The sequence below is a fragment of the Doryrhamphus excisus genome, chromosome 17, assembly GCF_030265055.1.
Source record: "Doryrhamphus excisus isolate RoL2022-K1 chromosome 17, RoL_Dexc_1.0, whole genome shotgun sequence".
In the NCBI taxonomy this organism is placed as follows: domain Eukaryota; kingdom Metazoa; phylum Chordata; class Actinopteri; order Syngnathiformes; family Syngnathidae; genus Doryrhamphus; species Doryrhamphus excisus.
In genome coordinates this window covers 1,429,687-1,457,479 of record NC_080482.1, presented here as the reverse complement: position 1 = coordinate 1,457,479, position 27,793 = coordinate 1,429,687, and the positions used below count along the sequence as shown (strand labels likewise).

Here is a 27,793-nt window from a genome sequence, read left to right as displayed (position 1 = left end):
AGCTCCTCCACCTCAGTTACACCGTGGAAAGTGCTGAGCGCTCCAACACTTCCTGATAGATTGGCCAATGATCTAATATTGCCTCACAGCAGACAACAGAGACGGCGACGAGATGCTTTGTCAAATAATGCTTATAGCGCTAATTCGACTTGTAAGGTTTGGCCGCTAAAATACAGACGGGACTGAAAACATGGCTGAGATGGAGAAACATTTGTCCAAAAGGTCTTGGTGCTGAAGAGTCAGGGTACAACAAAAGGTCCAGAAGAAACCTTGACTCAAAAATTAGGAACGGTATTCCATTTTTTGGCTTTGTTGCTGGTATATGAGTATAGCAAATATAGCAAATATAGCAAATATCACAGCTAGTGAAGTGATGTGGTCAGGTCACAACATCGAGCGAAAGCTTCTCAATCAGCGGGTGTGGGATTTGGGGGTTGGGCGAGTGGTTAGCATGATCGGAAAGACCTGGGTTCGATTCTTGGGCATCTCTGTGTGGAGTTAGCATGTTCTCCCCGTTTCGTCCGGGTACTCCGGTTTCTTCCCACATTCCAAAAACATGTTAGCTTCATTGGCCACTCCAGATTGCCAGCTGGGATAGGCTCTAGCATATTACAGCGAAGCTAATGAGGATAAGCGGCATAGAAAATGATGATTGGAGATCTGGGGGTGTCAAAAGTTGGACTGGGGATTTTTCCAATGATTCTGCAAACCATGTTTCGTCCATGTTACATGTTACATGTTCATGTCACATTTGCACTTGGTTTTCACTGGCATGTTTTATCAAAACTAAATCTGTCTTTTGAGTAATACAATAATACATGAACACAATAACGACTTACATCGGAGCCATAGAGACAATAACTTTATAGATTTCATCGAGCCTTTATATAAAAATGTAGGATTTTAAACAGTACTACTGTATTTGTGTAGCGTGGTGGACCAAAGGAGATGGCGGTGTAAAGGCTTTATTACTCGAATCTTCCAGCGATCATTGGGATGTGGAGTGCCTTTCTGTGAGGGGCCAAGGTGTGAAGGTTCGTGCATAGGTGGCCGAACGCTTCCTCCATCGGGGAACGTAGCGATAATTGAAAGAAAGGCCCCAGGGATTCCCCGGTATGTTGCCACCTCCCTGAGTTATCGCTTGGTCCCTGAATCTCTTTATCTCCTCATTCTTGTCTCACTCTCATCAATTCCTCTCGTTATTTTTGACCAGCGTTCCTTCCTTCTAAAAGCCGGCAGGTTGAGTACGTTATACGTGAACGGTTACCGACAAATGAATGTTCAGTATTCAGTTCAGTTCATATTGACATCGACTTAAGTTCACCTTGACTACTTTTTCAGTGAAGAAAACGTGAAGAAGGTAAATCTCTCCTTTTTTCTTGTGACACATGATTCCGTGGAGAGATTTGCTAAATGTTTTTTTTTTTTTTTTTTACAGTATCGATCATCACTAATGAACTCGGATGTATTTTCTTCTTAAATGTTAATCAACATTGATGGAATGATACAACACTCTACAAGAAGCAATGAAGTCTGTCAAATTAAATAATTACAAAAAATCCAAAAATTGTTACTATAATGATGAAAATGGTAATATTAATGATGATTATAATAATGGTGATAATAATAATAATAATAATAATGGTAATATTGCTAAAGATTATAACAATCATGATGATAATGATAATAACAATAATAATATTACAATGATAATAATGGGGGAAAACAAGACTGTGGCATGAACATTATTATATCTTGCGAAAAGGGGTAGGCATTTATAAGCTTTTGCTTCAGCCTACTCCTTTTGGGCTTGTGATCAGATAGTTGAATAAAAATGTAAATAATGGAAAGTTATATTTTGATTGATGTAAGAAATGCACTGTAATGTTTCATATATTTGCCCAACTAAAATATATATAAAAAAAACAAACATCTTGTCCCCTCGAAACTAAGCATGCTTTTGGAAGAACGGCCAACAGGAAGTGACTATATAATCTCAGTCTCGCTATAAAGGCAGGGAGGATGTTCAGTATTAGTACTGACCTGCCAACGTGTAGCATACAATTTTAAAAATACCGAATAAATGTTTCACTGCTCTCCATTTTTCCATTTTCTTGCTGGTTTCACTTTCACTGTACAAGAGTGTACAAGACACTGTGTACTAACTTGTACTGTGTATTTACTTGTACTTATGTTTATTTAGTGCAACTGTACAGAAAACACACATAAGAAGTAGCATCCTTCAGTATGACAGAATATAAAACCAGACGCAATTAAAACTCCATACATGCTCGTATTTGCACCCTTTGAAACTGTCTAGCTGGCGTTCACCCCCTTGTCCCTGATCCAGGGGGGGGCAACCAGGCCAAACATCGCCTATTCCCTGCTAATGAAATCTTTAATAAAACACCCACACACACACACCCCACCCACACAATCAAACCCCTGCCATCCCAAGCCTGGGATTATCCTATGAAAACACCCCTTTTGTTGCCCCCCCCCCCCCCCCCCCCAACGCGTCAAATGACTTTTTGGAGCTGGCGTGCTTCATCTGAGGCGTTGAAGTGACTGAGCGTGTCGCTGTGGGCTAACATGCACGTTAAGGCAGTCAAAACATTGGCTGTTCCTGATTAACTGGAGCATTTGAAATTAAGCTGTTTTGACACCCCCCCATAACCCCCCCACCCCAACCCCTCGCCACAGACACACACACACTTGTGAGGGAGTAGATGTTTGTTCTCCTGAGCCTTTAGTGGATTCTTCTACCAAAATAATGGACCTGTAATTAGATGAATGCAAACACATGACAACATTGTGTGTTTTTATTAGTATTTTCCCATAACAACATGAACAACACCGCTCAGTCTTTGCCATTTAGGGCGGCTCTAGCGAAGATCTAAGACTTGGTCTGGGGGTGAAAATGATGGTAATTAATAAGAAAGGAAATAATAACAAACTGAATTTTACCATGCAAACATGTCAGTAATACATACTTTTACACGTTTCATGTGCAGTATGAATTGTTTACTTTTTAAATAATAAATCTCCTACCTAAAAGTCAAGGCTACCAAAAGTATACGTTTGCTCTGCCTTAATTGGAATTAGAGTCAAGGATGAAGAGTCTTGAACCAGTCATGATGTGCTATATATATCACTATATTGACACGCACTATGGTACCCATTATGGCATTGGATGCTCATATCACCGAGTACTTCGGTACGAGGTACATTATTTAAAAAAAAAAAAAAGGAAAAAAAATAGACTGTATTATGGAAAGCAGGAAGTGAACAAATGTAACAGTTACTGATTGTAAAAGTACCAGATGGAGGGGTAGGATTTAATAAGCTTTGCTTCTTCCTACTCCTTTTGGACATGTGGAACTGGGAACTGATTATGTGATGCATTCAATTGTAATCTGATGCATGTTACAATGAAATAAAACCATTTTAAAAAATTAAAAAAAATTAAAAACACAATTTTTTTATGAAAAAAATAAAATTAAAAAATATATAAATTATATTAGGAAAGCAGGAAGTGAACAAATGTAACAGTTACTGATTGTAAAAGTACCAGATGGAGGGGTAGGATTTAATAAGCTTTGCTTCTTCCTACTCCTTTCGGACATGTGGAACTGGGAACTGATTATGGGATGCATTCAATTGTAATCTGATGCATGTTCAAATGAAATTAAACCATTACCATTACCATTACCATTACCATGTGTTGTAAAAAATAAAGGCCTGTATGAAATCACCAGTCTGCACGAGCATCATCCCTCAAGTTGCTAAATAATGTTCAATTTGAAGGTAATAAGCACGGTTCCCTCCGGGCATGCACACAAACAACCTGAACTGGCTACACTCAGGTTGTAGTATCTGTAGTACCTGTCCAAAACCCAAGAACTTGAGGTAGTATGTACTTGTATGTCCCTGCTTTCAAAGGTACTTCCCAATGTAGCTTCCTTTTTTTCATCTTTATTTGTATATTTCCTTATTTGCTTTCTGTTTGGGATTTTCAGTTTGGGATTTCATTCTAGAAATGTACTTGACGGCGATGCCACGTTTGCTGTGTACGGTTACTTTTGTCTAAGTAAAAAATACAATAGAAAATCTCAACTGAAAAAAACAACCAACTCGGCATAACGCATTCCGTATTTGGTCATTCCGGCTATCAAAATAAAAGCACGCCAGTACCACATGGACAGTTAAGCCAGACATTCAATCCATACTTTTCACTCCCAAAACTGGCTCGCTACTTTGGCTGCTTTGGCTTTGCTTGGCTTGGCTTTGTTTTTCCTCACTGGAAGGAGAAATAACCCAGATTCAACTCTTGTTCTTCTGTTCTCACATACGCCGACCTTCTGTGAGAGTTCTTTGGCCGTAGTACGGGGTTAGCGTTCTTAACTGGACGGTACCAGTATAAGCTAACCTGTAAAACGGCAGCAAGTACGATGTTCCTCGCTGCTGATGAGCATTCATCATTTTGTCATTTTTGTCATTTTGTTGGGATGACGTAACATTAAAAAAGGAATATGAAGTATTTACAGAGCAGTGCAGTAAGGCGTGATGAGAAGCAGATTCAAAGGTTTGAATCTACAATCTTTGACTTTATGGAATATAATTTACTCAAATTTTTAGAATGGGGTCAAATACAAAAATAAACAGATTTATAGAATTGTAGTAATTATCACTCTTCGTTATTTCATTCATTCTTTTTCATTCATTTTCTACCGCTTTTCCTCACAAGGGTTGTGGGGGATGCTGGAGCCTATCCCAGATGTTTTGGGACATGAGGCAGGGTACACCCTGGACTGGTGGCCAACCAATCACTGGGCACATATAGACAAACAACCATTCACACTCACATTCATACCTATGGACAATTTGGAGTCACCAATTAAGGTAGCATGTTTTTGGAATGTGGGAGGAAACCGCAGTATGCACGGGGAGAACTTGCAAACCCCACACAGAGATGGCCGAGGGAGGAATTGAACCCTGGTCTCCTAGCTGTGAGGTCTGCGTGCTAACCACTAGACCGCCATGCCGCCTCTCTTTGTTATTTATATGATTAAATTGCGTGTTGATACAGAAAACAACAAAAGTCAGTAAAGACAGAAAGCATCATTTTAAAATGTAAAATGTAAATAAAATCAAGTAAATCCAAAAGTGTTTTTTTTCAGTGCACTTCTCATGTAAATGCATCGTCTGGCCGTTGGTGCACAAGGTGCGGGTTTGTGCTGGAGTCAGAGTCAAAGAGATCAAGCAAGTGTGCCAGACACAGAAACAAACTAACAATGAGGGCGGAGTGTGTTTGTGTGTGTGTGTGTGTTTGTGTGCGTTTGTGTGTGTTTGTGTGTGTTGAGCATGCATGCAAACTAGCTTTGTGGCTCCCAGTGAAGTGTTAGTTTAAGTGGAAGTGGGGGGTGGAGATGGGATAAAAGGCCTGACTAGATTAGGCTGGCACACACTACAGAGGCGTACTGCCTGGACTTTCTGTGCACTCGGTGTTCGGTGTGTGTGTGTGTGTGTGTGTGTGTGTGTGTGTGTACTTCAGCGACAATACTGGCGACATTGCGATTAAGTTGTGAAAGCAAGTATTTCTGCAGCTATAAACTGAAGTAGCAGAGAGCGCAGCCATCACAGCCACTGGAGCCGTGCGGGGGGGAGTCGTTGTCCTCGCATTACGTCGGCGGCTGTTAAACATAGTTTATGTTCCCAAAGTGGAGGGCGGCCATGTCCCCGATTAGCGTTCTTTGTCGGTTCTAATTCCGAATGTCAAACACATTTTTCTTAAAACTGGCGTGACGTGATTCTGATATGGACAGCAACCTAGGAACTTAGCTTGGAACCGACTCCGATGTAAAACCATGATATGTTGGAAAAGGATGCTACGAATAGGAGATATTTACAGCTTCTGTTGGGGGGGGGGGCAGCTCCATTGGGAATACAAGACAGAAACATTCCTCTGTTCATACTTTTATTTAGATTTACTCTAAATGTGTAAAACGGCGGCACGGCGGTCTGGTGGTTAGTGCGCAGACCTCACAGCTAGGAGACCAGGGTTCAATTCCCACCCTCGGCCATCTCTGTGTGGAGTTTGCATGTTCTCCCCGTGCATGCGTGGGTTTTCTCCGGGTACTCCGGTTTCCTCCCACATTCCAAAAACATGCTAGGTTAATTGGCCACTCCAAATTGTCCATAGGTATGAATGTGAGTGTGAATGGTTGTTTGTCTATATGTGCCCTGTGATTGGCTGGCCACCAGTCCAGGGTGTACCCCGCCTCTCGCCCAAAGACAGTTGGGATAGGCTCCAGCACCCCCCGCGACCCTTGTGAGGAAAAGCGGTAGAAAATGAATGAATAAATGTGTAAAAGGTCGTTGCATGTATTTTACGGACTTGCATGTACCTACGGATTTTTCAAAGGCAGTCGACAACGTTCCGAAGTTTGTTTTGAGAAATTGGGTATACAGTCGTCCTTCCCTACAGTTTTATCATGGTTCAAATATTGCTCCCTCAAAAATCATTAATAAAGGGTCGCTGTTTCCTGGTTGACTATGACCAAGTCAAGTCAAGTCAACCCAAGTCGAGTCAAGTCAACCCAAGTCAAGTGTATTTCTATAGCCCTTAATCAACTTGGCAACTAGAACTTGGCAATGCAGCGACTGTTTGCCAGCCCATAATTCTACATAATGTGTCATTTTTAGTTCTGTAATATATATTTTTACATTGAGAACCGTATTCCGTCTTCAAGTGAGGCATTTATTGTTGGAAAGCATCTTTGTCTCAAGTACATCGTATGTTCAAACCACTGAAGGGGGGATCAGTGAAGGCAGCTCAGGCAGTGCTAAAAAAAAAAAAACCTGAATAATAATACCACAGAAGAAGTATTAATATTAATATTTGTCAGTTAAAATATATCCTAAACGTATTTTCTATGTGATTCCTGTCATGTTTTCACTTTTCTTTGGAAAGTAAAAACTGCTAAATTTCCCCAGTTCCTGAACAAGCCTAAGATGAAGCTGCTGGGATGTAAACATCAGGCGTGTTTTTCTTTTTCAACGAGAGCACAGTGCGGCACCAGCTGGAGAGAAATGCATGAACGCTATTTTATGCTCTGCTGAATGCGTTAATGAATTTGACTGTCAAGATGGAGGACTATATACCAAAGCTCACCAGTAGATAATCCCACTTTTACAACGTTACACCTGGAAAACAATATCATGAACACAATTTAATTATTTTCTTCTCTTGTTTGTCATCTGCTTAACGAGCAACCTGAATTTACTCTGTCAAATGATTAATCACAGAATGATGATAGGTTATATATATGTATTTATTATCAGCCCCAAAGGAACATACATTAAAAAATCAAGCGGAAAGATAGTTAATATATTTTCAGATTAGTTTCTAGAAGCAGAACATTAAAATCACACTTTAACTCTCAATGAGGACTTGCGTTTATAACATAAGTCATTTAAGTTGAATTGACTCGTGATGAGAATCGCCACTTATTTCTATTTTAGACCACACATACACACCTAATGAAGACGATGTTGTGATGTTTGAAGTGCCCGTGAATGCATCTTTTGCATCGTTTGGATAACGAAGGTATTAGAGAGGAGTTTGTGAGGTGGCGATACTTACACTTACATTCATCACAATATGGACTCCAGTTGAAACCTTGCAATCGTTTACATTTTGCACTGCTGGATCGTAAGGAGGTTCTAAGTAGAGCTGCAAAATATAAAAGACAAAAAAACATTTATTGTAATTTGCTTGCAATTAGTACTTGCTTGCAAAAAATTGCAAGTAAGTACTAAAGTGAAATACTAGGTTGTGTGGACATTTTAAAGGTCTGGTTGGAAAAAAATGACAGCATATGCAAGGCATGTTTGTTCTCAACTTAACTCACCACTCGATATCGTTTTCACCCAATAAACGAAGAAAATGCATGCGTCATATCGACGCCGAGTGCCGACTTGCGTATTGGTGGCAAACGGACGAAGCATTTGTAATGGTATTGGTAATGGTAATGGTAATGGTAATGGTTTTATTTCATTTGAACATGCATCAGATTACAATTGAATGCATCACATAATCAGTTCCAGTTCCACATGTCCAAAAGGAGTAGGAAGAAGCAAAGCTTATCAAATCCTACCCCTCCATCTGGTACTTTTACAATTAGTAACTGTTGCATTTGTTCACTTCCTGCTTTCCATAACACAATTTAAGTTTTTTTTTATTTATTTCATGCAGGTGGAATAAAATGTTCCATCCTTTATCTCAGCATTTGAGAAAGTTGTTGTTTTTCTCCTTATCGAAGAAGTCTAAAACCTTCAAGTATCTCTTAGTGGAGACTGATTGTACTTGATATTGCGGCCCCCTAAGCAGACACCCCCATCTCAAAGACAAGGTGGTTTCCAGCAGCTCAGCAGCCAAGTCCATCGCGGAGCAGTCTTTCTGTGTTAGGGTCTCTGCGTGTCAACAGACAATCCGGGATAAAAATAGCATTTAAAGTGCTTGTAAATGTCGCAGAAGCGCTTGATAGAAGTGGAATGGACACCCAGCTGCAAACGCGGTAATGATACCTCTCGGACTGTTCAAGTCGTCTGCCTTTTTCTTCTTCAAATACTCCATGTGCTTCCTGGTTGCATGCTGGCTTTTATTCGCTCCCGTTTGTTACCATCGTACTTCCATCGTACTATCGTTTTTGCTCAACAGCAGGTGGCAGAATCATTTGTCGGCAGTCTGAATATTTCATCAATTTAACTTCCTATATTGAATAATTAAAAGCCGGGCGGTCCCACCTCCATGTGCATACCTTTGCTGTTATGGTAATGTATATGTACAGTATACATTGCCGTGACAACGTATCTGCCCCTCCTGGCATATTTGTCACACTTTAATGATGGTACAATCCATGCAGGAGAAATTTAAACGAACAATAAATGAGTTTATTTGTTAGAATTGACCACAAATGCTCACACTCATCCACACATGAAATGCCACCCAGAAGATGAGCCCCCCCCTGGAGAGACAGGAGGAGCATTTAGGTCACCTCAGTTGCAGAAATACGAAGCGCAGTCCCACCACTAGAATTATCCTCTCAGCAGAGGTCTTGCTCCTTCTTCCCTGTCTGCCTCAAGAAGAAAATCCATGATGTGTGGGACTTCCAGCTCGAGAAGAGGGAAAGTACCTGCACGCTAAAATACGTTTCTGGTAAATAAACTAACAATGCAGCTTGTTTTTTTCACGCAAAGAGCTTCAGTCGGATGATTCATTTTGTTTCAACATTATCAGCAAAATGTGTCGAAAAATTCTGTTAGTTATGTTGGTATGACCGACATCTTTCAGAAGCTCCATAGTGGAGTGAAGGATCATTGCTTGGCAAAAATGAAGGTTTTTTTGGTTGGTGCACGAGGCCCCCGTGACCATGAACAGTGGGAACAATGGATGGATGCCATCCGAAATAGCCCATATGAATATCGCCCATACGAATATCGCCAATACGAATATAGCCCGTACGAATATAGCCCGTACGAATATCGCCCATACGAATATCGCCCATACGAATATCGCCCATACGAATATCGCCCATACGAATATCGCCCATAAGAATATCGCCCATATGAATATCGCCCGTACGAATATAGCCCGTACGAATATCGCCCGTACGAATATCGCCAATACAAATATCGCCCATACGAATATCGCCCATACGAATATAGCCCGTACGAATATCGGCAATACGAATATCGGCAATACGAATATAGCCCGTACGAATATCGCCCGTACGAATATCGCCCATACGAATATAGCCCATACGAATATAGCCCATACGAATATAGCCCATACGAATATAGCCCATACGAATATCGCCCATATGAATATTGCCCATACGAATATCGCCCATACGAATATCGCCCATACGAATATCGCCCATACGAATATCGCCAATACGAATATCACCCATACGAATATCGCCCATACGAATATCGCCCATACGAATATCGCCCATACGAATATCGCCAATACGAATATAGCCCATACGAATATAGCCCATACGAATATCGCCAATACAAATATAGCCCGTACGAATATCGCCCGTACGAATATCGCCCATACGGATATCGCCCATATGAATATCGCCCATACGGATATCGCCCATACGAATATCGCCCATACGAATATAGCCCATACGAATATCGCCCATACGAATATAGCCCATACGAATATCGCCCATACGAATATCGCCAATACGAATATCGCCCATACGAATATAGCCCATAGGAATATCGCCCATAGGAATATCGCTCATAGGAATATCACCCATACGAATATCGCCCATACGAATATCGCCCATACGAATATCGCCAATACGAATATCGCCCATAAGAATATCACCCATAGGAATATAGCCCATAAGAATATCGCCCATACGAATATCACCCATATGAATATCGCCCATACGAATATCACCCATACGAATATAGCCCATACGAATATTGCCCATACGAATATCACCCATACAAATATCGCCCATACGAATATCACCCATACGAATATCGCCAATACGAATATAGCCCATACGAATATAGCCCATACGAATATAGCCCATAAGAATATCGCCCATATGAATATAGCCCATACGAATATAGCCCATACGAATATCGCCAATATGAATATAGCCCATATGAATATAGCCCATATGAATATAGCCCATATTATCGTTTGGTGGGAATGTGAGGTCAAAAGTTGGGGCAGAGAAAATGGGATGGGATCAGAATATGGGGGGGCCAATGATACAGATGAAGATGAAGATGAAGATACATCTGATGATACAGATGAAGCCCAAACTGGGAAGGAAAGCGTTGACGCACTTGGAAGATCATCTTAAAAGCAGACTTGTTTGGACTTCTTGCTTTAGGAACCTTTTTTCACAGATTTAACCGTAAATCTCTTCACCCCCCCCCCCCCCCCGTACCCCCACAAAGTGCTCATGTTATACTTCAGTATATCGTGTTTCACACCCTCAGTTGTGTAGCATATAGCCGTTTCACAAAGTCCAAACTAATTTTATTTTATATTGAGGACAAACTCACATCACCATTTTCTAATAAACTAACATTCCAGTAACGATCTGAGTTATGGATTTGATCGAGTAACAATCTGAGTTATGGTTGAGCATGTTGTGGTTATGGTTAGGATGAAGTCTCCAGGAAATTAATCCGACTCAAGACGATGAAGATGATGAAACAGACTTGTTTTTGTCTGCGCATGTAATTTATTATCCCGGCCAAACCAAAATCTTATGTTGTTATGACCTGTGGTTCCAAGAGAAAGACACAAAATGAAACCTTTTATTGACACTTTTTAGGGTTGGGGTTCAAACATGAGGCTGTGCCTTTTTTTGCGTTTTCGTTTTTTCCCACTCTGGAATGCATTTCAAATAGTTTTATGCATTTTAAGTCTAATTGCAAAACTATACAAACTTTTTTGGCTTTCTGGAACACATTGATTGGTTTACATTATTTGTTATGTAAACATTTTTTTTGGTTAGCATCCACTTCAGTTAGAGCCAGAGCTTCTGGAACAAATGAATGACGCTAACCAAGGTTCTGCTATATTTTGTTTCTGGACAAATTACACGTTATAAAAATATACAATTGTTATTTAATCATACATTGCTGACCTGCTCCTGCAGAGTCTTAAATCTTTTGATGCCCGGGTGTCGGATAGCATAATGGAGAGGTGCCAACATCTTCCATGCTCAAATATGTTGTCGCTATTAACTTTACCCCACTGACATCGAGAGCTTTTAATGGCTCCTGTTTCCAGGTCTCCCCTACCTCCCTTTACCTGTCCGCACTGAATAGTTGCATCCATCACTCCTTCCCGCTCTTCTTTTTTGCCAGGAAGGGTAATCCCTCATGTAGCTAATGTGCCGTGACATTTCATGCCACAATAGGATTTGTGAGACGCGGCGTATTCTCATGGTGCGGGTCTGGCTGATAACCTCGCAGTCTGGCTGAGTCCGGGCTGCACAAACTATTCAACTTTTCTTTATCTCACGTTGGGAATCTAATTTGAAATGCAAAACACAATCATGGAGGGTCAGGGGTGATCGGGGGCGATCCATCGGTGGTTATTGGTAAACCGCATTTTGTCAGGCAGCAGGTCTGATTTCCTGTGCCCTGTGATTGGCTGGCGACCAGTCTAGGGTGTACCCCGCCTTACGCCCGAAGACAGCTGGGATAGGCTCCAGCACCCCCCGCGACCCTCGTGAGGAAAAGCGGTAGAAAATGAATGAATGAATGAGGTCTGATTTCCAGAAAAGAGCAATTATTAATTCTGATTTATACATTTAACTTGGCACTGAATTCCATGACAGATTAATGATTTTCCCGAGTGAATAGTCGGTGGGGGTGGAGGGGGGTTGGGGGGGGGGGGGGGGGGCTGCCAATAAAAATCATTGTGCTAAATGAGTGGTGCATATTTGAATCATACAGCGTGCTATTGCCTTGTGCAAGTGCGTGACAAAGCATTTAACATTTGTCAGCGTGTAAAAGAAGGTAAACGTTGCGGACTCCAACAATATTTGGCTTGCTCAAAAGCCCTTCAGAAACAGTGTTGCCAAACCCTGTTGAAATGTAACATTTGAAGACACGCTTTATGTTGTCGGCAGACAGGTTGTCAGATTAGTATTTGACTAACCATTTAGGCGACGACTGTATATCGCTTTCCTGGAAAGAATCGTGGCACATGAAAGCGATATGATGCAGATAAGGGCTGAGAAGCTGAAGGCTGGGAGGGCTTATCTCACAATTGGGCTGATGTGTGAAGATGGGATGTGGGGGCGGCAAAATGTGCTCGTTGGCCTCGTGCGCAGATATGAGACGCTGCCGTCAGCCCAACTGGGATGCGGAAGTGTTGAAGGGAATAACCATGAATGACTTGACTGGGACATTACTTGCTTATTCATTCATTCATTTTCTACCGACCGCCTATCCCAGCTGTCTTTGGGCGAGAGGCGGGGTACACCCTGGACTGGTGGCCAGCCAATCACAGGGCACATATAGACAAACAACCATTCACACTCACATTCATACCTATGGACAATTTGGAGTTTCCAATTAACCTAGCATGTTTTTGGAATGGAGAACGGAGAAAACCCACGCTTGCACGGGGAGAACATGAAAACTCCACCCTGGTCTCCTAGCCGTGAGGTTTGTGCGCTAACCACTAGACCACCGTGCCGCCCTATTCATTGCTTAATTTATTTGATTTTTACTTATTCTCTTTTTTGCTACTTTGTATTGTTACTTGTCTCGGAATAACACTTCCTCATTCTCGAGGTGCTTTCACTGACATTCCGAACTCCGAACCGAATACCTATACCCATTACGCATTAATAACGTTGCACAATCCAAAGGATTGAGAACGGCCATCGACGTTGACGGATTTATTGCCTCATAATGAAAAACAATCCGGTATTTTGAAAAGGTTAAAGGTGACTCCAAGAAGGTAAAGTACACCTTGTGTCATCAACGACCACCAACATGGCGTACCATTTCAAATGTTACGTCAACTTCATTTTATATCCCCAGTGTGGAAGTATTTTGAAAAGTTAAAGTAATCTGCAAGTTGAAAACGGTATTGCTGTTGCTTCATTTGTTTCATATCCCGACATTAGGCCTCAGCAAGTCGTTTTTCACGTCATGTTCCTATTTTATACGCTTTTCTGCTGTGAGACGCTGTATGCCCATCTGCCGTCAGTAACCACGTTTCGGTTTTGGTCATCAAGTACTGTTGTTGCAAACTGTCTTTATTTGTTTATCTGGGTGCTGCCTTTTTCTCTGAGTTGGAAAAAAACACACATGAAAACTACTTATTGAAGGGACCCCCCATAACTGTGCTTTAAAAAAAACAAACCAATATTCGATGACTATGTTGACTATGTAGAAAATCTAATGAATCATATTCAACTATGAAAACAGCCCAAGTTCTTATCAGCATTTAATTATGCTTGGAAATCCCTAAAAATACTCAAAACACGTGAAGTCATCTTAAATGATGCAGTATGATGTCTTTGAACGCAACCCGTCTTTCCCATAATAACATGGTTGAAGTGTGATCCAATGTTCTGCTGCCACTAAAAAGACTAGCTAGCGTGTGTGGTATCTTTTAGCGTGGTTGGAACTTCCCGGTCATTTGGAACTGTTAATATATCCAAATATAAAAATATAAAATAGAGCCTTCACATCATTATAGTGTGTAATTGTAAAGTCCCATCAGAACCGTTGTAGTTCCTACAGTAATACACGTGTACTTACTTACCGCAGTCCAAAAACATGCACTCTCAATTAATTGGAGGGTTGTTGATCTACACCTGATGTGCCGGCATACAACATGAACAGTAAACGGTGGGAAATTAGCGATTTGGTTTGCTTTTTCCAGCAACAGTAAGAATTGCAGTCGTTCTATTAATTTGTCTTAATTCAAAGGCTTGTGAAGCCTGCAGCCCTCAAAAGCCTAATTCAATTCACAAGCCATCATCTTCCTCGCTGCTAAATCAAGCCTTAAATCGTTAATTGAAAGACTTTCATCCAAGACATGCTAAAAAGCCCCGATGCCGCACATCAATCCACCTCAGTTAAAAGCAAATTATAAGCAGACTGAGATGAGTGTTAATCTCGCTACCAACCGTTCTGGTGGCTTCATGACGTCTTGTTTGGATTCGTCATAAGATGTTTGCAACATGACGGAGGCTGGAGAGTCACGGCCGTGTTCGCTAGGCGGTCGAGACAATTTAGTTGCAACGCGGCAGCTAAAAGGATCCCCAAGGTGTTTCGGGATTAAGCCACAGCCCCAATTAATGTTTTTTTTCAGAGGATAGATTAGCAACAGCACAAGTGACCTCTGGGGGGGCCTTCCTGCCCTCAAGCCCGGACCTTCCTCTCCTCACTCAGTGGCACATTTTCCCGACTTCCGTTTTTGCTTCCTTTTGTCGTTGGACACATTCTAAAAGGAATTTTTTTTACATGTTTTTTTTTTTTACATTTCTCCTTTTACAATTTAAATAAAATCAATGTGTCACCATTGTGTGTTTGGAGTGCCCCCCCTCCCAGTTTTGATAATGAAACTCTATTAACTCTTGGCCAAAGTTGGTCAATATGAGTCCATCTATTTGAGAAAGATTGCATTCCTTTTCTCCTACGACTCCATCGCCGCTCTCCACCGTGCAATATCTTTCCAAATGTGTTTTTATGGGAGACTGTATGGGAGACTGAATGGGAGACTGTATGGGAGACTGTATGGGAGACCGTATGGGAGACTGTATGGGAGACTGTACGGGAGACTGTACGGGAGACTGTATGGGAGACTGTATGGGAGACTGTATGGGAGACTGTATGGGAGACTGTATGGGAGACTGTATGGGAGACTGTATGGGAGACTGTATGGGAGACTGTACGGGAGACTGTACGGGAGACTGTACGGGAGACTGTACGGGAGACTGTACGGGAGACTGTACGGGAGACTGTACGGGAGACTGTACGGGAGACTGTACGGGAGACTGTACGGGAGACTGTACGGGAGACTGAATGGGAGACTGTATGGGAGACTGTATGGGAGACTGTATGGGAGACTGAACGGGAGACTGAACGGGAGACTGTACGGGAGACTGTATGGGAGACTGTATGGGAGACTGAATGGGAGACTGTATGGGAGACTGAATGGGAGACTGTATGGGAGACTGTATGGGAGACTGAATGGGAGACTGTATGGGAGACTGAATGGGAGACTATATGGGAGACTGTATGGGAGACTGAATGGGAGACTATATGGGAGACTGTATGGGAGACTGTATGGGAGACTGTATGGGAGACTGAATGGGAAACTGTACGGGAGACTGTATGGGAGACTGTATGGGAGACTGTATGGGAGACTGTGGTATATTTGTGCCTCAAGGATAGTCTGGCCGGTGTCGTTCTCGGCAGCTGCTTTCCCTCCTTTTCCACTGGTAACGGATACTTTTAACCTTCTCCGGGTAATTTGATCAGGCGTTTCAAATCTCGGTTATAATCCCGCAAACGCCATTTGAGTCAGTTTTTAAATTGACAAAATGTGTCTCTTTCTGGTACTGGATTGTGATTTCTAGATATGAGTGAATCTGTCAAAGTAGTGAAGGAGGAGTTCGATTTCAAAGGTTTTTGATCTCCGGGTCATTGACGTTAATCCTGTAGTGTGGTGGTGTTCAATTCCCATGAATAATTTTGATGTGATTTTTGTTGTCAGCATATTCAATGATGTAAAGGACAAATTATTTCATCGAGAATGTAGGAGGTCTAGGACTAGGATTTTATTTATTGCGTGTGATAAATGCTTCACACGCCCTTGTCTTTTGCCAAATGATAAATTGTCAAACGTTATGGTTTAAGGATCACGATTCCTAATAATAATGGCTGATATTTGCCACCAGCTGTAATACCAAAGGGTATTAAAGGGGATTTTTCCAAAGTCGCACTCGACCTTTGAAATGAAATTACCTTTAAGACATTTGAATAATGTCCATTGAGTAGCTTATTGTTTCTGAGTTTGAGCAATTGCGCAACCAATTGAACAGATGACAGATCGAAATAGTAAAATAGTAAAAATAATAAAATCAGGCGATAATGGTGAAGTCTGAAGATGAGATAGCGTTGTTCCTGGTAAGTTTTCCCTCTTTCTTGTGATTTTATTTCTGCATTTCCTGCATGCAGATGAAGCATCCTGGTGCAGACGTTGGCTCGAGTCCTCTTAGTTGGCAAACATTACGTGTTAGCGCTAATGAAACTTTGAAGGGGGCAATATCTCAGTCTGTACAGACCTTGGCTGTAGGACAACAAGTTACCACAATCGTGCTGCGGATGAAACTGAAACTGAAACTGACTAGCTGTTGGAGAGATCCGCATCCTGACTGTTAACTATGTCAAGATGCCTCCGAGCAAGGCACCACACTCTTAAAATTCAGTTCATTGGTGCAACTCCCCCAAATTCTCTTCCTAAATTTGAATAGGCGTCTCTGTGGTATAATGCATGCAACTAAATGTGGAAAATAAAGTGTAAATAACAATAATGTACACCCCCTTACAAAGCTACAAACAGTCCAGACTTTGGAGGACGGCTCATTGCAACCGAGAGAGACAAAAATGTGTCACTAGTCACGGTAATCGATAAACCAATTAATCGAACGAGAATCAAGCATACCATTCAGCCTCTTTGTCCTAGTCCGTGGAGGCAGGAGCAATTAGCACGTTAGCACGTTAGCTAAAATAAATGAAGGCACCAAATGTCCAGTGTGGATGTGCAACGGCGCCTTCGTCCCGACGGTCAACGCTTCCGCTTATATATATAAAGAAACAGCGCAAAATGATGCACGCTCATAGACGGTGTCGCTCGCTACATTGGAAAAGAAATGGAAAAGAAATTGGAAAAGTAGAAATGTTTGGCAGGGAGTATGAATTGTAAATTAAAGTACAGTAAACCTCGGATATATCGGACTCGGATATATCGGAAATTCGCTCACAACGGACAGATAAAAAAGAACCGATTTTTCTGAAATGCATTTCCAATAAAAATTCATTGCATATATCGGATTTTTTATAACGGATTTCGCCTATTTCGGACAAAATCTCCAGTCCCGTTCCAATGCATTTCCATTAAATTTCCCTGGCATATATCGGATGGCCGCATCGTGGCGCTCCGATTCGCCGAATCGTGACAGGCCGCTATACGACGTCATTTGCAGCGTTTGCAGCGTTGCCTTCGCGTCCAGGTACATTGGAAACATAGTCAAGGAAGTGCCTTTTTATAACGGATAAAATCCCATTTACGCATATACCGGATATAAATCCGATATATGCGTAAAACGGACATTTACCGGTATACGCATATAACGGATTTCGCTTATATCGGACAAAACCAGTGGGAATAATTGAATCCGATATATCCGAGGTTTACTGTAATACAAATTCATGTATAATCTTTATTTAATGTCATTTTTGAGTGTCTCTCTCTCTCTCTGTTACAATTGACCTTCAGTACAATAACAAGTTTGGACTGTTTTCCTTTTCGTAAGGGGGCTTACTTCCAAAGTCAGCAGGGGATAAAATACTTACTTTCCACAGTTTGTATTGCAAGAGTGAAATTTAGGCGTATGGTTATGGTTTATTTCGATAAAAGAAATGACACGTTTGTTGTCCGGCATATTTGATGTGAGATTTCCAGCTGGCTTCAGTGTCTTTTCTGCAATTGCTAAATAATATTTAGCTTTTATTTAATTCAGTGATGTCTTTTGTTTATTTGTTTTAATCAAAGCACCTTTTTAATTTGTTCATTTCCACCGTGATTGTTTCCATTAGCTTTTGTGCGTTCACCCAAGGACAAGCGATATCAAAGATGGATGAATGAATTCATCGATTGCATTTTGTATGGAAGTTGTTGTCTGAAACAGCCGTGAGTTTGTTGGGAAGCAATTTAGTGTTTGTACCCACGGAGGAGCAAGCAAACATTGCTTTGTTTGGAATGTCATGGCACACCCATCCACCCTGACCTTCAACTGACATTGTTTATCTCCTTTCCGTGGTCATAATTTCAACAGTTGTCGCCCAGCACCTGCTTTACTTCAATGCAGATAAGCTTTGTTTTGGTGTTTGCTTTTACAATTGATCCTGTTTCTCACAAGGACAATCTCCTGTCACTAGAAGGCCTGTGTTCGCTATGACAACCGATACTGGACGTCCGATGGTCTGATAACATTTTAGGCGGGTGCTGTTGCAGCCTCGCATCCCAATTGCTACATGCTGCTAGAACAATGCAATGGCAGGACCCCGGAATTGATCCACTGGGTACACATAATTGGTTTATGTGACTTCATGTGAAAATGGAGTTTTCAGTTTTGGTGTCACGAGGCACCCACCTCACGAGAAGATACCATGGAAGAGATTGGTATGACTTTTGTATCTAGTGGAGTCCCAAAACAATGCGGGTGTCCAGTGACAGTTTATGTTGCCTCTATGTCTCTCCGATGCGTCCTGGGTCTTCCCTGGGGCCTCCTAGCACCCATTCAGGTTTTCCAGGAAAACCCAGGAAAGGGGTGGTGTAGCAAGACGGCGGAGGATTGTGTCCAAACTCTACCTTCTTGGTTTTGTTGGTCGGGGGCTTATTACCTTGTGGAGGACATTTGACAGGCATGATTTCATGGCGTTGGGGACATGGAGCTGCTTGTCCCGTATTCATTCATTCATTAATTTTTTACCACTTATCCTCACCAGGGTCGTGGGGGTGCTGGAGCCTATCCCAGCTGTCTTTAGGCGAGAGGCGGGGTACACCAATCACAGGGCACATATAGACAAACAACCATTCACACTCACATTCATACCTATGGACAATTTGGAGTGGCTAATTAACCTAGCATGTTTTTGGAATGTGGGAGGAAACCGGAGTACCCGGAGAAAACCCACGCATGCACGGGGAGAACATGCAAACTCCACACAGAGATGTCCGAGGGTGGAATTGAACCCTGGTCTCCTAGCTGTGAGGTCTGCGCGCTAACCACTCGACCGCCGTGCTGCCCACCCTGTCTTGTATTGAATTACCAAATAAATACACGCGATAAGAAACACTGACATGCACATCCTTACTGGCTAAATATAGCAACAATGTCGCTAAATTGTCAACATGGATCTCTTCTATATATGAAACGTGTTATGAAGCAGATGATGGCCGATACCTCAAAGTTGGTGCTGAGTCAACGTAATGCAATGACCTTCAGTGGACCGCTCTGTGATTAACGGTGTAGACGAGTCCAAACATCTCTGTGGGTTGATCTGACAAATATTTAGGTAAAGTTGATCAAATTACTCCAGCGTCTGCGTGGACATGAAGAAGTACCGTAGCAACTTCAACGCAAGGTGTACCCAAATCACTTCATGTGTGCTTCCGATAATGCCTTGCTCACTGCCACAACGCCATGGTTCACAATCTTGATTGGCTTCTGGCTGACCTGTTCTTGTGATACGTGATTTTCTCCTAGCTCCAAATCTCATTGCGTTTGTGAAATCTCATGTTGTGAGATCCCGTAGTTTTCAGTGCTGCTTTATTGGCTAACATGACAACGTCAAGTGGAACTTTGGCTCCTCATGAATTTGTTCCAAAAGGTCAGATACAAGCAATTTGTCCCAGACTGTAAATACAATTAATCTGCTCCAGACACTCAAAAATATGAACAAAAATACATCGCATAGAGACTAATTATAGTTTTACATGCAGAAAAGAAAGCAGTCATTATAAATGAGGACTGGATGGAACCTATTGTTGATGCAGACTTCTGGTGGCATCAAACCTTTTTGCGTTTCTCATCTTCTTGCTGCCACATGCAATTTTCTCAATGCAACATAACCAGACTAGTTTGTTCAGGACAAAGTTGTATGAGCATCCAGACTGTCGGAAAACCAAGGCCAGATTTTGGACTGTTTTGACTGTCCCCAAACGTGCGTGTTGACGTTCGCTGCTGGTTGTCATGGTAGGATTGGCTTTTTTCTCCGAAGTGTAGCAACTTCTATGCAGCCGTCTGCTTATGGAGCCATAATTATGTAGGCGCTGAAGAGAACCCCCCCCCTAACTCACATGCCAATTTCCGTCTTTTAAATGTCTCATTGTTGCTGCGCTAAGACAAACCCGGCACACAAAAAGGGGGGGGGGGGGGGCGCATGCCCCATTCCTATCTTGTCACATTCTTGTTGCCGTGGAGAAACATTCTTTTGCACAATTATTGTATAGTGTCTTTTCTTCGACTGCCCGCTATATAGGCATCCTGTCTCATCCTGATGCCCTCTTTTATTTGGATGGTAATTTGGCGGTGTGAAAAGCCGGGCAGGGAATTGTTCTGGCTCATTCAAGAAAATACGTTAAAAAGTCATTCCCGGTATTAAAAAAAAAAAAAAAAAAAAAAAAGTGCCGCATTGGATTTTACAGAGCTCTGTTGTCGAGTCTGCAGTTGCCTGTCGGCCCCCTGTTCATATGCTAATAAGGCAGGGCTTGATTGTTTCCTCATATTTTAATCTCCTGTGCAGAGTGTTGAAGGAGAGGAGGGCAGCAGATAGGAAGGATGCAAGCATGAGGAAGAGATGAGAGGAGTGGGAAAAAGATAATGGACCAGGAAAGGAACATGATGGCGGCAGTTGAAGGGATATTTGGCTGGAAAAGCGCGAGTTTAACTGCAGGAAAAGAAAGACAATGTGTTCGGTAAGAACAGTGAAACGTTGAGGTACTGAGGATGAGACTTTACGTACGACGGAGACAAAAAGATAAAAAAAGTGAAAGAAGCCGCTGCTGGGAATATACCACAACCTCAGGCTACATTAGCATGAACAAAGAAGCAAATACTTAATACTTCTTTAGCTTAAATTATGAATAAAACGAAGCCTTTATATGCTATACCTTCCTATAAGGTCTGCTAATACTAATCATGCACACTGCAAGGGTTTCATATTGACCAGGGGGCAATGAAAGGAGGAGCAAGGAGGCTTTCTGGAATAAAGTCATGTGTAATTAGCATAAATATACATAATAAAAGACATTTTTGCAAAGCTCCTCATCAATTTGCATTTTCTTTACATACCAGAGGTCATACAATTAAAAGTACAATGTAGTGTATGACTGAAGTGTACTGAAAGTTTGTCGACAAAATATGCTTTATTCAAATATTCAAAATGTCTACCTCTGCCAGGCACAAATGTTTGGGGAACATCTTGGTAAACAACTTTTATTAAACATTGATCACGAACACACACTAGAACTATGTGCTCATCGGGTGCACAGTGAAACTCAATATTGTTTTTTTTTTCAGGGTTCTAACATGCTGCACCTTATAACCTGTGGCTAAATATGAATTTCTGGATCTGGTATTTCCATTATTATAAGGATAATAATGTCACATGCCGGTTATGTTGTTGAGGCTATACGGATTACCATATTATATCCATACCATGCAGTAATCCCTCGTTTATCACTGATAATTGGTAAGAGTGCTGTTGACTTATCTTTGCTTGGACAAATGTTTGCCACTTTAGAAGAAATTTATCTTTTCATTCATTCATTCATTTTCTACCGCTTTTTCCTCACGAGGGTCGCGGGAAAAGCTGGAGCCTATCCCAGCTGCCTTCGGGCGAGAGGCGGGGTACACCCTGGACTGGTGGCCAGCCAATCACAAACAACCATTCACACTCACATTCATACCTATGGACAATTTGGAGTGGCTAATTAACCTAGCATGTTTTTGGAATGTGGGAGGAAACCGGAGTACCCGGAGAAAACCCACGCATGCACGGGGAGAACATGCAAACTCCACACAGAGATGGCCGAGGGTGGAATCGAACCCTGGTCGCCTCGCTGTGAGGTCTGCGCGCTAACCACTCGACCGCCCAATGTATCTTTTATTATGTTAAAAAAGTGTTGCCGATGCTAATTCAGGGCAACATAACCGGACTGTTGTATTAGGTTAGCTTGTATTAGATGTTCCGCTTCTCATCCGGGACATGAGACGCAGATGGGACGATACTGGCAACAAAATATGCACAATTTGCTTAAATATGCATGCTTTTTAAAACCAATAGCCCACATTCAACCATGAAGAAGCAGGATTTATTCATTCATTTGAAAAAATGTGATAGAGTGAAGCCGCAAAATTCAAACAGCAAAGTGGAATATTGATGCTTTCGCACTGCACGGTACCACTTCGCCTCAGGCGAAGTTTTACTCCGCTCTCGCTCTAGCAACTCCCCTTGATCACAAGTACTCGTCGGAGGGTCTTCCACTCGGTAATCGAAGCTAATCTTGTCAACTTTTGGTAAAATAGCCATGAATTTTCAAATGTCTAATATTGTAGCTATTAATAGATTTGCTGAACCAGTCTGGAAGACACCAGTCTGGCAGTGGTTTCCATCGTCCATGTGGTGTTGGAAACCATCCCGAGCAAGCAGACCCGTGTCAAGTTGACACATAAAGAGGGTTATGATATTGAGAATGAACAATAAAAGTTTCCGTTACATAATGATCTCACAGAAGCCAGCAGCCGCAGCCATTATGCATACATTCCACGCAAATACATCCAAAGGTAAACAGCCGGCAAACTGTGGAAAGCCCACACTAAAGCGCCCTTTCTTCTGACCCTTTTCACAACATCCACACAATTTCAGCAGCTCATCACCGTCATTTGCTTTTCATCTCCCAGCGGCTTTGCCAGCATCAAGCCCAAACTGGATATCCTCCTGGGATGTTTGTGCAGCTTGTTTATCATAGTCCGAGTGTTGTTGCTGATGTTGAAAAGAGATAGAGGCGGTTGACTGGGAACAAGATGTTCCACTGGGGGACCATCTAAACAACCAGGTCGTCTGAGGAGAAGTGGGACCAAGAAGGTGATGATAACAGGAATCATTTAGAATGAGGAACATGATATATTACTTTCAGGATGTATGGCTTTATCACATGTCTCATTCCAAAATGCAGGAAGAATGACTTAATTTAGGAAGAGCACAGGGTCCCCCAGCCCACAGAGGCCTCTGTTCTGATCCTGTCATTGTGACTTGAACCAAAGAGGAAAGTCACCAGTGGAAGTGGGGGTAGGTTAATGGACCAGTCACCGTGATATTACTGTGGGAGGAGATCACGTCTCATTTCCTGTTTCTGTAAGAAGTTAATGACAAATAACGGTATTCAAGGAGTTGTCACATGGCTTTACTGGAAAATTGCATATAAATAGACACGATAATTATATGGATTGTTCTTGTTTTCAGAGTCTGGTTGGTCTAACGACTTATTGTGCGATCTCCCCCTCTCTCTCTCTTGCTGTGCAGTGTGTATTTCTTATAGAATTCACTTCTTGCTACCTTGCGGTCATTTTTACGGCTTAAAACTGCACCAAACATGAGCTCTTCTACTGTGGACTTACATCATCACCTCATTTTACCCCTAGCGCAAAAAAACATAAAAGGCGTCTATATATACATCTTTGGGAGCGTGAGGTTGGGTTGAAAAAAAAGATAAATACTTCTTCAGTCGTGAATGAGTTCATCTTAAAGTCAGCTGACCGATATGTAGATTGTAGATATAGCATCTACAAAGTAACATTTATGCGACCGACCCAAACTACTTTTGCGATCGAAACCATGAAACTATCTCTCATAATCTGAAAAAAATGATTTCCAGTATGTCTTTGTTAAATATGTGATTGAACTATGCCGGGAAAGCTTGAAAATTGATTTAGCAAAGTGCTTGAATTCGACCTGGATAAAGGTATATTTATAAAGGGATATATTATCCCGTCAGTGTGCTCAATGGCACTTAAACAGTCCAGAGGGGCTTGGGGAACTCAGCTCTTTGATTACCGTATTTAAAGTTGCCACGGCTGTTTGGGATAGCTCGGATGTTGGAAGTACATCAACACATCCCAACATTCCCATCATCAGAAATCCACTCAGAAACAACGATAACTATCCAATTATCTTCAGACCTGAAACTGTTTCAAGAGCTCTGTTTTGTCATCGTTTTACCAATGACCACGTATGCCTAAGGGTATAATTACATCTAGTACTTCTCCTGTAGTACCATTCCAAATAACTCCACATCGGAAGTCCTGTGAAGTGTTTAAGTCGGTATTTATCCGGTAAATGAAAGGCTTATATTATACAGTATACATTTTCTAATGGCGGTCTACTTCATGGAAGGGAACCCTAAAAATAACTGAAGTATTTCATTAGATTGCCCCCCTGCTGGGAATTCTGCCGACATTCCGACTCGTCTCACTTATTGGTTTGTCAAATGCCACTTGGAAATGTGATCTTAAATTAGACAGTCCGTCTCTTTGGATTTCTTTTCATGTAGGAACCACATGATGATGATGATACTGCATATATACTACTGATACTGCATATGTCCATACATCCATGGGAGCCATGTTTGATACGACCTTCCGCTGTTGTCTTTCTAGACCGAGCTTATAAGCAAGGGTCTCTGGTGCTAAGCTCAAAAATAGCCTGCATTCTTTCCTCTGTTTCAGGAAGCATCAGAAGAGGCCGGAACAGCCCCCCCCCCCCCCCCCCCCCAAATGTTGCCCTCTTTCTTCCCCGGATAGGTCGCATCCTCTTCCCCTTTATTCTTTCCCACTTGGCTCCCTCATCCATCTTTTTGCCTTTCCTTACCTTTCACCCAAAGTTCACCTCTCTCTGGGACACTGTTACTTCCGATTCTACACCCCCATTCCCCCCTCCCCCAGCTGCATGTCCATGCTGTCCCTTCGTCAGACTTTCATCCTTCCTTTTCTACAGAATTCCCACTATGAATATGGTACACGGCAAGAATGAGAGCGGTGTGGAACATGTGGATTACGTCACGCTGAATGCACATGAAAAGTACACATTGTGCCCTGAGATGCTTGATAAAACGTATCCAGGCAGAATATTCATAGACTCATTGTTGGGTTCTTAACTGTTAAGAACTTATTCTATTTTGAGCTCTTTTGTCTTCACTGTCGACTGTTTATTTATATTATTTCTCTAGTTAACATCCATGCCGACGTAGCCACATATCTTATAAGTATGTACAGTAATTTGAAAGGCAAAATGGCTTTTTATAGACCACAGTGGAGTGTGTGCGTGTATTTGCACATATGTAATATAATTGAATTTAAAACACAATTTACTGCATTAGAATAATATTAAATCTCTCATAATGACAAAATGTCCCAATGTCCCAAAATGTACTGGAATTGTTATTGTTGGGTGGCGGCGTGGCTCAGCTGGTTGTGGGTTCGATCCTCCATCCTGCTGTGATCATGTCAAAGTTGGCCAGTGTCTCCTGATGCTGCGGCATCGCTATGTAAATGTGCTAACGGTGTCAAAGCGCTTTGATCGCCTTGGTGGTGGAAAGGCGCTATTCAAGCGAAAGACTGTTTACCGTTTGTTTGGGTTTGACGGACACCTAAAAAGTGACGGACTGGAGTTCAGAGTGCACGGTGAGAGCATTTATCAGTGATAAAAGAGACCCAGTGAGCAAGGGTAGTACTCAAACATCCCGTTTTTATATCCCGAGACCAACCTGACACGAGCGGACGCTCCCTGCAGTGCTTACTGGTTTTGGTGGATCCAGTCAAAGCCCCAGGTTAGGCACATGAATTTATAGTTACTGGGGAACTAATAAGTAGTAGTTCGGGTAAGGTAGGTTCGTTCCTCATTTTGTGTACCATATTGTAAAATATGACCTTGCATACAAACATCGTTATTTCAATCCCTGCAGAGTACAAAGTGACTCTAACCAAGGTTCCACTGAATTTACTTAAATACTGCTATAATTAGCAAAAGTGTCTTAAAAATCATGATGTGCGACTCCATGACAGGCCTTGGGTTGATATCAAACACACCTTCAGCAGGTAGCCATTTCTGCCGCTGTGCAGCAATCGTTGTCGCCGTGCTGCTGTTCAGTATCAGCCATGCATACAATCTCTAAAAACCTGATGTCGCTTTGTTTGCTTTGTGTGACAGTTTTTGTCACCTTCTCCAAACCACCCCCCACTGTGAGAGCTGCTCCACTGTAGTAAGTGTCAATAATACCAGCTGAGAGGCAGCCTTCAGTCCTCACACTCGCACTGCAGAGTAATCCTTCAAGAGAAAAGACAGTGATAAAGAGAGGTGACTGGGAGCGAGGGAGCAAGGAACACAGGCCATGTGGGAAGTGAAGGGACCGAGGTGAAAAGAGCAAAGGAATTGAGCGACACGGGAGTTGAATTTGACAGTGAATGAAGGCGGAAGACGAGCGTAGAAAGAGGGTGAATCAAGCATTTGAAAGGATTCCCCTATCATCGTTTCTGACACATTCCAGTCACAGCTCATATCGGCCCGACTCCGACAGCCGCACAAATTGGCCAAAAGAGGTTGGAGAGAAGTTGTAATAGTTGTATACTCTATCATGATCTAACATTTTGTGGCCCGTCAATGACGGCCATATTGAAATATTGAATGTGTGTGCGTCCTCATTGTGATATTGGTTTTGGTGTTTTTACACTGGCACCTTCCAGTTCATCCATCCATTCATTTTCTATACCGCTTATTTTCATTCGGGTCATGGGTATGCTGGAGCCTATCCCAGCTGACTTTGCACACTGCATACACACTGGACTGGTCGCCAGCCAATCACAGGGCACATATAGACAAGTTGGCCGAGAGTGGAACCCAGGTCTTCCCTATCCCCAGACTGTGTGGCCTACATGCTAATTCTAATTCTGTTTATCTCTTTACGCTTGTTAGGGCAGCCCTTGTGTTCGATTAGCTCGTTCACACCCGACCAAACAAAGTGCAGCTAGTGGTAAAATGTATGAACCTAAATAGTCTCAGTAGAAGAGGCTGTCTTGGTTCTGTCCAAACAAACTCCATTGTAGCGAGGAAGCCATGCAAAGTTGATGGATGCCAACTGGCGAACGAACATCAGTTGGCGTCGTCTCTCAGCAACTGGACCGTTCAGGTTGTCTCGTCCAAGCAGGCTTCTTGCTCAAAGACTAGCGAGGACAGCAAGATATCAGCATTTATTCTGTTGGTGTTCACGTCTCAGTTGTGGCTGGAGAGAACCTTCAAGACTAGAGTTGTCCTATCCGGTCTATGAGCATCAACAGATGAGAGACACAATGTCTTTTAAGACTGTGGATCTCCAATTATTTAAGTTGCGTACCGTTTCGAACATTTGACGTAGACTTAAAAGCAAACA

The 27,793-nt window shown here is 42.2% G+C and overlaps 1 protein-coding gene across 6 annotated transcripts in view; it reads left to right on the top strand.

Annotated features, from left to right (window-relative positions):
- The window catches only part of LOC131105249 (RNA-binding motif, single-stranded-interacting protein 3-like), a 166,447-nt gene that overhangs the window by 55,319 nt on the left and 83,335 nt on the right, over window positions 1-27,793 (top strand). Inside the window, exon 1 of one of the 6 annotated variants that reach the window (XM_058053176.1) lies at window positions 26,597-26,600. The exons of the other annotated variants lie outside the window; for them this stretch is intronic. The gene's annotated coding sequence lies outside the window, so the exon portion shown is untranslated. Of the gene's footprint in view, window positions 1-26,596; window positions 26,601-27,793 lie in introns of those variants that run through there. 6 annotated transcript variants of the gene reach the window in all.